The sequence below is a fragment of the Aythya fuligula genome, chromosome 6 (assembly GCF_009819795.1).
Source record: "Aythya fuligula isolate bAytFul2 chromosome 6, bAytFul2.pri, whole genome shotgun sequence".
NCBI lineage: Eukaryota > Metazoa > Chordata > Aves > Anseriformes > Anatidae > Aythya > Aythya fuligula.
Window position 1 is genome coordinate 24,781,122 of NC_045564.1, and position 14,188 is coordinate 24,795,309.

Here is a 14,188-nt window from a genome sequence, read left to right on the forward strand (position 1 = left end):
TAAACGAATAGAGCCTGTATTATTCATCAAGACAAAATCATTTTCTGAATCTGAAAAAAAAAAAAAGAAACTGTCTTGTCTGAAAATCATTTATCTGGCCTTGATTTTCCTGAGGGCAGCGAGCAGAAGTCAAGTTTAAAACAGAATAAAACTCTTTTTCTGTGGGATCAACAAAAGTAAATTGCCAGCAGAACCACTTTTGATCAAATAAGTGTCTGCTGCAGGAATTGAGCGTGCTGCCTGCGCAGCACAAAGTTACAGCGTGCCTCTGCTCTCCGGTCAGTTAGCTCTGCTTCCCTCTTCCTCCTGGCGTGCTTGGTAAATTGAGAAAGATGGATGGGTAAAAGGTTTTGTCTCTCTCATGTGGACTTCTCCGAGGTGAAGAGCTCGCTGCTCGATCAGCAGTATACATCTGACAGTGTGTGTGCAGAGAAACCAGCGGCACTAGGAGTTTGTGGTAGCAGCACCTCTGCTGATGGCATGGAAAAGTATTGCCTTTATGTCATGGCTTCAAGAGGAGTGATAATATTCTGCAGGTCATGGCCTGGGGCATGATAGTCTGGGTTCTCCGAAGTGGAGGAGAGTCTGATAGAACCAGAACTGCAGGACAGGATCGAGGGTGTTAAATATGATTCATGTGCTGAGCTCCTCTTCCAACGAGGTAGGATGTTGCAGGAGTCATTATCTTTAAGGCGAGATGTAATTCTGATATCCGAGCTGTCTTGTCGTGGTCAGCATCCATCCATGTCCTACCTCGGGTCTCTTTGCTTTTCAGCCCCTAAGTCTTGGACAGATTGCAAATTGGAGCAATTTATATTCTGGCTGCCATGGAGAATTACATAGGAGAATAAATCTCCAGAGAAAAATGTGTCGGGCTTTTGTGTGAGTAGGCACTAAGCAACGTCACCACGGGGACCCGAGGAGCCACGGCTGGGGTCGGATGGAAACTAACCAAAGGAATATAGTGATTGCTTCTTCTGAGCTTTTACGTCTGCGAGAGAGGGTCTGCGGAGAAATTTCTCCATAGAAAGAGTAAGGATTGATGAGTTTGGAGAATCTGGATCCATAGTCACTTTTATCCTATCGACCACCATTGCCCTCCAAAATTACCCTCCTCAGTCTTCTAACAAATAAGCTCACCAACCCGCTGCTGAGACATGGAACAAAATATTTTTGCCCTAAAAGTTCAGTCGATTCCTTTTAATCCCTGATGCCAACGCTACTGTCACTTTTCTTTCACAGATTCTCTCTACTGTAGTGGTAGGCAGTGAGATGAACCCAAACCAGGTCCAGTGTTTGGCTTCCTCCTCAGGAGGAAAACTTCTCCTTGTTCCCTGTACTCCTCCAGATACCCTGTGGTTGTGTCTGCACGCAATCCTCTCTAGCACTGCAATTAGTTATGGTATTCCTTATCTTCTCTCCCCAAATATTTGTGCATCTGCATGGTATGTTGTTCAACAGGTGCTGTTTCCCACTCCAGACATGACTTTATTCCTCTGCAGGGAGGAATGGCTCCCGAGGACGGCCCTCAAATACTCTGCTCTGGGCGCAAGGCAGTGCCACCAGCAGCACTACATATCTTGCCTCCTTAATAAATCTCAGGCTTATTTTCTTTATTTCCTTCCTGCCAGTCTTCTTCCTCTTTTGTGAGCTGTATTACTTGGCACCCGGATTCTCGCCATAGCATTTTGTCCGGCTATTTTCTGCCCTTCGTTGTGCGGCAGAATTTAATTGAGCTGGATGAAATATACATGAACATGAAGCGGCGATTACTCAGCCCTGCTCCTGTTAATTCACAAATGTAATTTAACAATTTAAAACAAATCTTAACTTCACTCGGTAGTTTTAGCGCATCGATCACTAAATTCATTAGGGCTTTCTAAGGACGTCATGCAAGTTGTGCGTCCCGCTCCCAAATACATATTTTGTGCGGGATTTATAGGGGTTGGGAAAGGCTCCCTGCGGCCGCTGCCTGCAGCCTGCAACCTTCTGGTGGGATTGCTCGTGTTGTGGGACCACAGCCTTGGGGGTTACTCCTTGGTGCATGGTGCACTGTGCAGTGGAGGCTGCACTCAGCTGCGTTGTCCTGGCTGGAACCAAGCTGGAATAAGACCTTCCCACTCCAGCTGTTCCTCTCCAGCATCTCGCTGGAGGTTGTGTAGCTGCCCCGCTTCTCATTTGCAGTGGGCAAGGAGCACTCAGAGTCAGCTGGCGAGTGGTAATGTGCTACTGCAAGGTTTGCTGTTGGTTTGTCCTTCTCTAGGCATAGCCATTGCTTAGGTTGTAGTTGGTTTAGGGTTTTTTTTGTACCATGTTAGCTCCTGTTTTTGAAGTCTTTTGTTTTCCTCTGCTCCCTTCCAAACCCTCTGTCCTCGTATCTTGTAGTTTTGATTTAATCTTTGGCCAGGTTGTTTTATTAATTTTTAAGTAAGATGCCCTTTGGCTCTATCAGGTAAGACAAGACAGAAAAACCGTGGTATAGCAACAGTTCATCATTTTGCAATATGCCCCCGTATAGTGCCGAACCCAATGGCACTGCTTCCTCACAAGTTGTCCCAGGGGCCTCCCAGAGCTCACAGAATCCCAGAGTGGTTTGGGTTGGCAGGGGTCTTAAAGCCCACCCAGTTCCAACCCCCTGCCATGGGCAGGGACCCCTCCCACCAGCCCAGGCTGCCCAAAACCACATCCAGCCTGCTCCTGAAAGTAACCGTGTGGTGCAGTCCTTAACGCGTCTGGAAAGGCCCACCTTTAGAGCAGCTACGTGTCCTATCCCTCCGCTCTCGCTGGAAAAACATTAAATAAACTCAGCCTTCTGGCGGTCAGGAATATTTTCCGAGCTGTATTGTAATTCTATTCAGAGATGGCTCATATCACCTTTTTCCTTTATGAACACTTTCTTCTAACCTAAATAGCTCTTTATGCCTGATATATTTATAGTCAGTAATCATCTCCCCTCTCGCCTCTTGTTTTACTAAGCTAAACAATCCAAGCTCATGAGATTCATAAAATGCCTGCTAGCATGAGTAGCTTTCCTCTGAATGTACTCAAGACTGAATTCCTCTTTGGGCCCAGGTAGAACCGAACTGCACAGCACCAGGTCATCCTTTCCTCCCTCTGCTGGAAGAATGTGTTTTCATTTGTCTTCTTAGAAACTGTGCCCTGTTAATGGCTCAGGTGATTGTGAATCCAATTAGAAACCCTGGTCTTAATCTCCGTCTTGCTAACCAGTGATATCCACAATATCCCTGATGGCTTTTAAATCCTTTTCTTGCACTTTGTATTATCGAACTTTGTCCTGCTCCACACCTCTTACGTCGCATGTGTTCCCTCTGTTCCCTCCTGCATCAGCAGCATTTCTGAGCCGTGAGTCAGCATCACCTGCCATCACAACAGGTCCACGAACATAAAGCGTGGCAAAGTTTGAACTCAGGCTGTGTGTGTAGCTCCTGCTGAGCGTGCGCCTCATCTGCAGGGAACCCAGGCTGTAATGAAGCCCTGGAAGCTGCAGGTGGAAAGTTTTCATCCTTAGCTCTTGGTAGCAGACCATACATTTAACTTTCAATGCCTTTAGTTTAATCCCTACTACACAACTCATGTCGATTTCCACAGTATTGCAAGATCCTGTGCTGTGCTCCACTATTCCAGTGTGTGCGCACGCAAGGTACTCACCATCTGTCGAGATAAAGCTGCTTTGCTCAGGACATTATCTCAACAAATGTTTCAAAAGATGCATTTCTAGATGTGCCCATGCAGGACTGCAGCCTAAATCGCTCCTGGTTTGACTGTGCTGCTGCTGCAGTCTGCATGGGGCTGTTTACACGTCCCCCTGCGTGTCACTGCTACCCCGTTAGGGAGACGGGGCGGGTCTGATTGCCTTCAAAGCAGTGGGACTCCGTATGGGTAACATTTGTGCCTGTGTGGAGCTCCTCACAGGAGCACGATATTATTCAGTATTACTGGACCTACTCATGCAGACATAGGTTGGAAATCCCTTTTATTGGCAAAAGCCAAAGCTGGTCAAATCCTGCATTTGTCCAGTCTGCATCAGGATCCCACTGACCTGGGGCTTACACCAGGGGATCGGGACCAGTTAATTTAGGCCTGATGACAGGCGTTGTGCCGCTGATCTATATGATGGGATCGTGTTCGGGCGTTGGAGGGCCCCTGGGGAGCCCCACGTGATCCGCTCTGTGAAATTAATTTGATAATGCTCCGCATTGTTTTCCCTCAGCCCGATCATTCATCCCCTGCTGAAGCTGAGGCACTCAGGGTTGGGTTCATCGTGTTTAGAAACCAGCTACAGTTTTCCATTTACAGGATGTCAGAATCCCTGTGTGGTCTCTCTCTTACAAAAACACCAAGCTCAGAGCCGTGCTGAAGGAAGGAGGCCTGCCGGAGGTTTCTGCCAGCGAGGAGCACGTTGTCATCCCTCCAGCTTGGAGCACTGAAACACGGGTGTCCACCTTCCTCCGAGCTGGCCACAGGCAGACCTGCAGGTGCTCCTTCACGAGGTAACCGATGTGATCCGTGCTGGTGAAGCGCGGTGCCAGCAGCTACAGGGGTGAGAGTCCAGTCCCTCCGGCCTGCAGCCTTCCAGCACCGTGCCTGCCCGTTCAGCTCTGCCAGCTGCAGGCACTGGGCCAGCACAAGCCCTGGTGCAAGTCCATTAGCATCAGCACAGTTGCCTGCACCTACCCAAGGCTAACCTCGACCCACTGTGGTTAAACTTCTTGCAGTATTTCCTCTAAGCCCTTGTCTTTATTCATGGGTTTAGAAGCTGGCTGCAACAATGTGCGCCACGCTGGCATTTGGCATACAGCATGTCCTCGTCCTGGGAGCAAGGATTTTCTTCTTCTCTAAAACAAAACAAAGCAAATAGAAAACTCAACGCCCTCCAAGGAATTGTAGTCTGATTTCCTGAAATAAGTAGGAGTCTGTTTCAGATTCCTTCTTATTCACCTGTGTCCCTGGGGTAGATTTGTGTTAAAGATTATCAAATGCATCCGTATGCAGATACAGAGAATCTGTTCTCATGTGCAACGTCAGCTCATATCGCTTGCTTTGGTAGTCGGGGGGAGATAACCCTTCCTGGAAAAGTAAGTACTGCTTAGGGCAGTGTACCCATGAATCAGAGTCTGCTGCTGACCAGGTAGCTTCTCTGTGCTTCTGTATCCCTCACCTAAAGCAGAGCCACTGCTTTGAGCAAACGTTGCTCTGGTTTTGTCTTCACACAAGGGCTCGAGCCTTGATAAATTTGTTACTCAAAGTGAACACACAGGCTTTTATGCGGACAAATTGCAGTTTTAGAGTTGCTTGAGAGTATTTCATTGCAGCTTTGCGTGGCCATCGCCTGTTGGTGACAATTGTGTGGTACGGATCCGTTACATGAGAGAGTCTGTCGGCTGAGTGAGTGGCAGGAGTGCTCAGTAAACAGGAGGGGGCTTGGATGACTCACTTGTGCAGGCGCCCATGCCAAAGCACATTTACATGAGCATTCATGAAACTGCTAGGGCTTCCTCTGTGATATGTCTTTGCAGAAGTTTTTGGTTTTTTTTTTTTTTTTTTTGTTGTTTTTTTTTTGTTTGTTTGTTTGTTTGTTTTTTTTCAAATGCAGTCGCTTTCTGGACAACAATAAAATCAGCCTCGCAGCTGGTTGTAGAAAAAAGCATCTGCAGTGTTTGTCAAGAGGAACTTGGTGGAAGGAGTTCAAGTGGAAAGTGAACCTGCCTGGTGCTGCTGCCAGCACCGCCGGGTGAGATGAGCTGCGAATTGGATGCGGTGAGGGCAGACCCTGCTTTCTGCCCTCACGTCTGCCCTGGGATCCGTATGGCTGCAGCAGACCGCACACGGGTGGTTGGGAAACCGAGGTGTGGGAGGGGTGTATTATTAGCATATTTATCTATTTCACAAGGATATGGCAAATTTTGAAAGATAGTCATGCTCATGCCTTTTAAACAGCTGTACAGATTTAGGTTGGTACTGTCTCTCAGCTGTTCATTATCTGCTGCTCAGCTGACTGATCATGTAAGTATTCCTAATTTGTTTCAATACAAAGTGGAACAGTTCATTTAATGAAGCTTTTAATTAAGCTGATAGCAAGAAGGGATGGTCAGGTCTTAAAGCACGATTGTTTTCAGGAATAGGCAGGACAATGGCAATGATACTCGCAAAAGCGTACGGAGCAGCAGAGGTAGGAATGATACTTCAGTTCGTATCTTTAATCTATGTCTTACCTTATATCCTTAGGCTATATTGGTTCTGAAACCCGTTATGGACTGTTTTCTCCCTTCTGTCAAAATACAAAGGTCTGGAAAACAGAATCACATAAAACTGAAAAAAAATGTTCTTGTAAAGTGCAGCCTTACTGGAAATTAAATCCAGACATTGCAGGAAGGCGTTTGATTCTGACTGAACAACGCTCGTGTTCCTTATGGCAGCAGTGTTTACATGGCTGATGAAGGAGAAATCCCAATATGCACAGATCCTCTTTTGCAGACTGGAGAGCACCTTCACAGGTTTATCCAGTGCTTTGCCTTTTTTAGCTCCTAACGCATCAGTCCTGGGGAAGCGTATGTTCATGGGCCCGTTAGCAATAAGGCCTCGTCTGTTGTGTTTTTTTTTTTGTGATGAAAATATCACAGCCCATCTGCTTTTCCAATTGTAGAGCTGTCCTGGTTGGTATCTCGCTGGCAGACCGGCTGCAGGGAGCACTACGTACACATTTAGTATTAATTTCATGTATGCTATACAATATAGCCCATTTTCACACACTCCTTTGATAACCCTCATGCTTTAGTTTTCAGTACGTCTGGGGTTGGGGAAAAATCAGGCCCTAAGGGCATGCTGACTCTGCTTTTGAAGACTCGGAGCTTTCAGAGGAAGCTAATAGAAGCCATGGGTGCTCAGGACCTCTTAAAGCTAAGCCACAGGTTGTGCTGCGCTCGCTCATACCAAATTAATACCTCACTGCAGATAGTTCCCCTTCCTTCAAAGCCGTCACGCATCGAGCACGGCTCTTGGCAGTCGGAGCGAGCCTTACGGCCAGGTGTAAAGGGAGCAGGAGTAAAGGAGCAGGAGCCCCCCGGGTGCCCCAGCTCTCCCAGTAAGGGGCTGACCCGTGGCAGCTGCAGGTCTGGTGGCCAGCCTTCTGAGCATACTCTGCCATGTGAAAACCTCTTGGCGCCCTGTTAACGTGTATGAAATAATATGGAAACCCTGGCGTTGCCAGTGTGATTAGCATTTATCTCATTGTGGATGAGAAACTCAAAGAAGTCAGCTTTGCTTTTATCTTTAATCAATTTCCCTTTCCAGCTCTGGGTTTTCTTCCTTTTTTGTCTTCCCTCTGCACTCCTGGAATGATTTTTAAATATTTGCACAGAAACAAAAACAAGTGGAATTGTTTGTAGATGTCATCCTTGTAAAGAAAAGCTTGATACTGTTATGAATGTTGGACGAATAACAAGTCTGTACTTTAACTTTGAAGGCACTTTGTGATGCTCGCTGTGTCATAGAACTGTATTTGTTCAAACAATGCAGCATTTTTCATGGTCTCTGGTTTTTAGTGCTCTACCCTCTATACGTCCTTTACTAAGTCCCGATCATTTTGGTACCTGAGCACAACTGGGGCTTGATGCATTAGATTATTATGGATTTGTATTTCTGCTGCCTATTAAGTGTGCACCCTAGTTCAACCTGAAATTATGGCCAAAATGCAGGAATTACAGGTGGTGTTCTGCGCCTAGAGTAATTCAGGAGGTCATAATGGCCTAATCTGGCTGTAAAATATAATAATCTGTCTAAACCTTTGCAAGTACCCTAAAGTACTGCAAAGTGCAAAATATTATAAACAGAGTGAAGAGCCATCATTAGAGAGGAAATGAAAATAGCCTGGCTTGCCTAGCCTAGCAAAACTGAGGTGGAAAGGGGATATGAGTGTCCATAAATATATCAGGGGGGTTAATACCAGGGAAGGAAAAGGACCATTGAAGCTAAAGGACTCGGGTTGCGCAGGAGTAGCTCGTAGACATGGGTTGTGAATAAATCCAGGCTGGAACCTCTTGGGTTCCTGCCCGCTAGAGAAGTGAGGGGCAGGCTTCTGTGACAGCTTTTGGAAGGGGGAATATGTTGAACGTGGATCGTGGCTGTTTATGAAAGGGATCAGTGATGTGGTTGTGTGTGAGAGCAAGAGGCTGGGTGACCCGGCAGAGTTCAGGAAAAGAGCACAAACAGCCCGACTTTTGTTGTACGCGCTTCAGGGCCCAATTCAAACCAGTGTCAGCAAACCCCAGCAATGGCACCATTCAGCTCGTCCTTAGTTTACCCCATTGCACAGATTTCCGTGGCTCTGTGGGGGGTGAGATGTTATATGTGAGGTCTTACCTTGCATAAAGTACAACTTGACATTCCCGTGATGGCCAGCAGACTGCACGGTTGGAAAAGAAGTATGTTCGCCTGCTTGTCACTGCTCAATTTAGACATGACTGGGCATAATAAATCTCTCGAGTTATCTTCCATATGCAGTATTCTGTATCTTATGAATCCCTTGAGTGAAGTTTAATGAGAAAGCAAGGTCACAGAACAATAAGAGAAAATTGCCGCGTTCCAGCTATGAAGACAAAAAGATTGATCCAGTCAATAGCCATTCAAGGCAGGGGAAACCTTTACATTGATTTCAGTGGAAACTGGATCAGAGCCTTAGTGAGTAAATTACTGTCTGGCCTCCATACCGTGAGCGTCTGGTATCGTGATATAACACAATTATATCAGGGAGGACATTTTACTCTTAAACTGCGTTATAAGGCGTAAGAAATAAAAGAAAAAAGGATCCCAGTTGGAGCGTTCTCCACAATATGAAGGTCATTAATTTTTATCTTGAGCCGTGAAATGTAATTCAGAATCCCATAGAAAATGCACATTGGCATTTCTGATCTCTTCTTTAGGAGCAGTCACTTTCCTCCTGAAGAAAGAGCAGCTAATCACTTTTCTTCGACCAGAAAGGAGAGCTCTGTACGTCAGTACATTCAATCTAATGCTGAATTTTCTTCCTTGGTGCTTTAAACTAAAGGTGGGTCCAAGCTGAAATGTTGGATCCTAAACCTACGACTCTGGGCAAGTTTCTAGATTTACAGCTCCTGTACCAGGTAGTGGCTATCTCGGCTGCCGTGTTATTCTCGTTATTGTAGCAAAAAACCCACTAGGACTGGAGCAAAATCCAAAGAGGCAACCATTGCTATAGTTGCCCTAAATTATCAGTACATTTTGAACTAGCTGTGGCACATGCACAAACCATGTTCCTGAAGGCCTGCTATGAGCTCCCTTTTCACGATGATGACCTGGGGCTCAGAGCAGATATCAGAGGCAGAGCCAGAGCTGAACCTGGATTGTCTCAGTTGCAAGCTGGAATTGTAAAACCACATGGCAAGCGAAACCACATTGCAATTCTGGACATTTTAGGGATGCTGATTTATTTTCCATTCGGGCAGCTACAACTGTCCCTGCTTCTCCTGCTATTTAAATCAAACCACCGCGTCTTCGGGGATGGGACCCTCTCATTAAAACCCAGTTTGGTGCGTTAGCGTTTTGTTCCAGGGCCATCCGCAGGGAATAATTGAATCTGGCTGTTGTGTTTGTCTGTGCAAACAGCCCCCTCGCGCTGCAAAGCCTCCACTTAGTATGCGCACACAGCATCGATAGCTCAGCCTGCCCTCCCCGGCACGGCGTATATATGTATCCTGCATGCACTTGCACGCACCTACCTCCAGCTGTGCCGCCAGGTTCGTTTTGCACCATCGCTGGGGGCTTTTCAGGGCACAGAGAGACAGCACCGCGGAGGAGGGAAAGCCGATACTCTTTCTGCTTCATAGCAGGTGCTTGTTAAGTGCTTCACCATTGCTAACTTGCAGATGTAAAAAATTTTTGGAGGCTGTGTAAGGAAACACTTGCACCAGTAAGCAGCGTGGGCTGTGCTGGCTGTGCCTCTACGGGCTGGGCGTCTGCCCAGAGCTCCCTTAATCCCGAGAGCCATCCGCCATCCACCCGCTGTGCCATGCTGAGCCCTGTGCAATTCGAGGAGCTCGTGTTTTGGGTGCTCTGAGTCCTGCAGCTCCTCCAGGCTCCTCCTCGTGATGCACCCCGATGTGGATGTGTGCATCCCGGAGGGCTTCGGAGCTTTTCCTGTCCCCTGAGCCAATGTGTCCGGAGGATCCCCTGTGCTGACTGCAGGAGCAGAGGAAACAAGAGGTCCGTGAGTGCCAAGGTGAGGCACACGTTCTCTCTTCACAAAGCCGGAGGACGTTCCCACGGTGTCGGAGTGTCCGAGCTGTGTTCCCATGTTCTCTCTGGGCTCTCGCTGTGCTGGGGTTACTGCCCTCCTGGGTCTGCTGCTCGTTTGGCGATGGGAACGCTCCCTGCTGTTCAGGGCAGACGAACTGGGTTAGGATATGCACTGTTTCAACTCAAGTTAAGTGCCCTTCCTGCTTCATCTCTCTGTTTATTGTTGACGTATGGCTTTGCTCCTATTGCACTGAGAGCTCATGTTAAGTTGCTTGTCTGCTCTGACCCCTTTCTGCATCTGACCCTAATTCTTCCCCTGGAAAGCAGTGACTGCAAACAGTGCCTTTCCTTTCAGGGATGCCCTACATTCTTCCCTCTAGATCAGCGATCCCCTCGTTTGACCAAACTGTATTTATTTTTTGAGTGGAACCAGCTTATAAAGAAGCCTGGAGCTCACTGTACAATTGCCTATACTGTAGGAACCAACTGAGTGCATCTGAAGGCAGTTCCTACTTTCTTGGTATTCCTTCACGAGTTTCATTTTTTTGGCTGTGATCCCAATCCATTCCTCAAAACCTGAACTCATGCAGTCAATATCCATGAACCGAAGTGTTGTTATTCCAGGTAAGGGCCTGGCCCCGTGTTTTAGGGCCCTGTTTGCTTACCTTAGCTCTGCAGATGTCCTCTCTTGTCACTCTGTCAAATGTCACTTGTCACCCAGACCAGCTCCGGGCCACTGGGGTCAGACAGCTTGTGCTGTGAGGAGAGCAGAGCAGAAACGCTGCACCTTCGAGATGGGCTGAGCCGAAATGCCAGGCAAGAGGAGACCTGATGAGCGTGCAGATTTCAGTGCCTCCTGTCCCCATATTGGTGAATTTAGCTCTAAACTCTGTAGCACAGACACATCTCAGGCATTTTCAGCAGTGTTGGTAAGGTAGGAGCTTCTTTAGGAGTCGGGGATGAAGTTTTTCTTTCCCTAAACTGGTACAGGGCACACCCGGCAGTGATAACTCACAGGAGCCTTGCTGTTAATGTGACCAGAACTGGAACAGATAGGACACATTTGCGAATCAATTCCCGACTTCCCCATGCATGTCTGTCTCCTCTGCCATTTCAGCAGTGTGGTGGAGGCAGATAGTATCCCAAAGCTTTTCTTCGTCTCCTCTCACATGAAACATGCAGCATATTATAGATGTCAGATCAGAAGTGCACGCTAGCATATTTTACGCACAAGCTAGCTTGCTCCTCAGGTAGGAGATGTTTAAAATAAACCCGGCACATTCAGAAACACTAATGCAGCAGGTAAAGGGAGTTGACCACAGCAGCTTCCTGAAAGACAAGCATAGCCTCAGATATCTGGCACTGGCCTGGGACTCAGGAGCTGGGCCACTATTTTTGGCTCTGCTATCAGTTTTTCCTGTGCACAGTTCCCCTGTTTGTAAATACAGGCACTTATCTCCTTCAGGAGGGCTTTGCATTGAAGAAAGTCGTGGGAGAGCTGTAGGAACAGAGCCGGCTGGTGGCCAGAAGAATCTGTAATTTCAGACTTTTGTATTAATGTCTAAGCAGGCTTCTGTGCTGGCCCTTCAGTATCACTGCGTTGGGAGTGGGACTGGAAGATACGGACGCTGCACGATGTATGCGAGACCCAGCCCCGAGCATAGGGCAGAGCACTCAGCGCAGATCAGCTCCTGCCCTCTTGCACTGATGGGGATGTCTGCTACAAACTGCTGCTGGGACGGGTACCTCATTAAAGAGAAGAGGCAACGACTGAGCATCACAGTAATGGGGAAACGGGGAGGTAGTTGTAGGAAGGGGGAGCGGGCGAGCAGCCTACATGGTACACGGCTGGGTTTCAGCTTCTGGTTTCACTTAGAAAAATCCATCTCTCCGTGCCTGCGCTCCTGCTTCCATTTAAAACTGAAACTATTTTTTTAAACCTCTGTTTATCTTCAGAAACCTATTTCTGCCTGTTTTCATTTAGTTTTTTAAAATTACTAGTTTAGCCCAGTAAGACTTACCATGGATTTTCTTAAGGGGAAGAAATGGATTCTGCAATTTCAAGCCAATAATGATCTGTTCGTGTACAACATGAAAGAAAGAAATCGAAGGAGTTTTTTGACAAGGAACAGACGTCTCTGTAAAGTAATCTTTTCTAAGCCAACTGCGGAGAGATTTAGCTTTCTGGTGTTTCCCATGAAAACACGCATAACTCATTGCTGTTCAGCAGTTTCAGGTCACTCGACTGGACGTAATTAGCATTCTGTAATGAGCTGGCGAGCCCGCTGATAGTCCTGCCAGGGAAATGTGTAGGAGCCTGCAGAACGTACTTGGTACATCACACGCGATGGTTTGATCCAGGAAGACATTTCTCCTCACCTCACAAGGTTCATTTGACGAATCTGTGTGGATGTGGAGTGTGTTCGGGGCGCGGTGCGTCTCCTTGGAGGAATGTCGCAATATCCAAATTGGTGGTTCGCTAACGAGCTGCTTCGGGTGAGCTTGAAATACTCTTCCTGGTGATGGCCTAGAAAAGAGAAGCTGACGGTGTCAGATGGGGAGGAGAGAAGCAGGAGCATAGAATAGCTGCGTGTGCCTGTGGGGAGGGTGTAAAGCCCTAAATAAGCGAAATAAAAAACGTTGTCGGTGCACTGGGAACGATACACATTGTTAGAGGGAGCCGCTCCTTGGGAGAGCAGATGTCTTCTTCAGTTCTCATCACTGGAGTTTGGAAAGGATTTCAGGGAAATCCGCTTCAGACTCTGAGAGCAGCACTGCACATGTTCTCTGAAATACTTTCTGACTGTGCGTGTTCAGTACAGCAATAATTTAGGCCCCAATCCAATACCCACAGAAGCTAATGGGTGTCTTTCCGTTAACTTCTTTTTAATAGAGCAGGCCCATAAAGAGAAGACAAGCGTATTTTTAAGAGCCTGCTAATCTGTGGAGCATGTGTTGCTTTGAATGAAATCCCTTAGCACGCTGTGAATGGACGATTTCCAAAAAAAAAAAGAAAAAGTAAATATCCATTTGTAGAAGCTAAGAAACTGTAAAGGCTGAGGAAGGAAAGGTCAGCTGCATTCCAGGCTAAAGTCTGAAGATCTTCGTGGGTTTTAATGTGTTTTTTTCCTGTGTGGGAGTATTGAAGATGCCTCAATATTAATTATGTAGGGTATAAATTAATGTTAAGAAGAAATCCACCCAAACAAACCCCAAACCTTCTCGCTGTGCCTAAAAATAAATTGCATGAGTGGAAGGAGCCAACTACCTCCTTCCTCATATAGACACGAGGAAATGAAGGTCTTACCTGCTGTTTCATAATCAACACAACTTTTGTCTCCAATATGTATTCTAAAGGCTTTTATTCCAGAAATTGTTTGTTTTGTGGAATTACTGCACTGCATGTTTGCATAACTCTATTTCATATTTATTTTTATTTTTAAAGCCAGAATGGCCTATGAGCTTCTAGTCTGCTAATGTGTTTAAGTACAGAACGTAGAACTTCCTGGGCTAATTCCAGCTTTAAACCCAGTAATGTATGTGAGCGTAGTGGGACGTACTTATAAGAAGAAATTCAGACTTACGAGTGGGCAAGCAATGGACAGCCTATGACGACATGGCAGGTTGAAGTCCTAGGCAAAGAGTAAAAGGTAAAAAGTCTGCTGCTTTCCAGTTTGTTTGTCTCATTTCACCTTCCAGTGCTTTGATCTTGTTATACCTTTGTCTGCCGGATTAAAGAACTGCCCGGGATCAGATAGCAGATATTGTGTAGGTACTTACAGACCGTGATCAAATCTCCTCTTAACCTGCTCTTTGATAAGCTAACAAGATTGAATTCTCTAAATCTCCTGCAGAAAAGCGTGTTTTCTAGACCATGAATCATTCTTGGGCATTTGTTTGATACTATTGCACCGGT

At 46.7% G+C, this 14,188-nt stretch overlaps 1 protein-coding gene across 5 annotated transcripts in view; it reads left to right on the top strand.

Annotated features, from left to right (window-relative positions):
- SEMA5B (semaphorin 5B) overlaps positions 1 to 14,188 on the top strand; it is a 254,481-nt gene that overhangs the window by 21,283 nt on the left and 219,010 nt on the right. The window contains exon 1 of one of the 5 annotated variants that reach the window (XM_032189715.1): positions 4,493 to 4,511. The exons of the other annotated variants lie outside the window; for them this stretch is intronic. The gene's annotated coding sequence lies outside the window, so the exon portion shown is untranslated. Of the gene's footprint in view, positions 1 to 4,492; positions 4,512 to 14,188 lie in introns of those variants that run through there. 5 annotated transcript variants of the gene reach the window in all.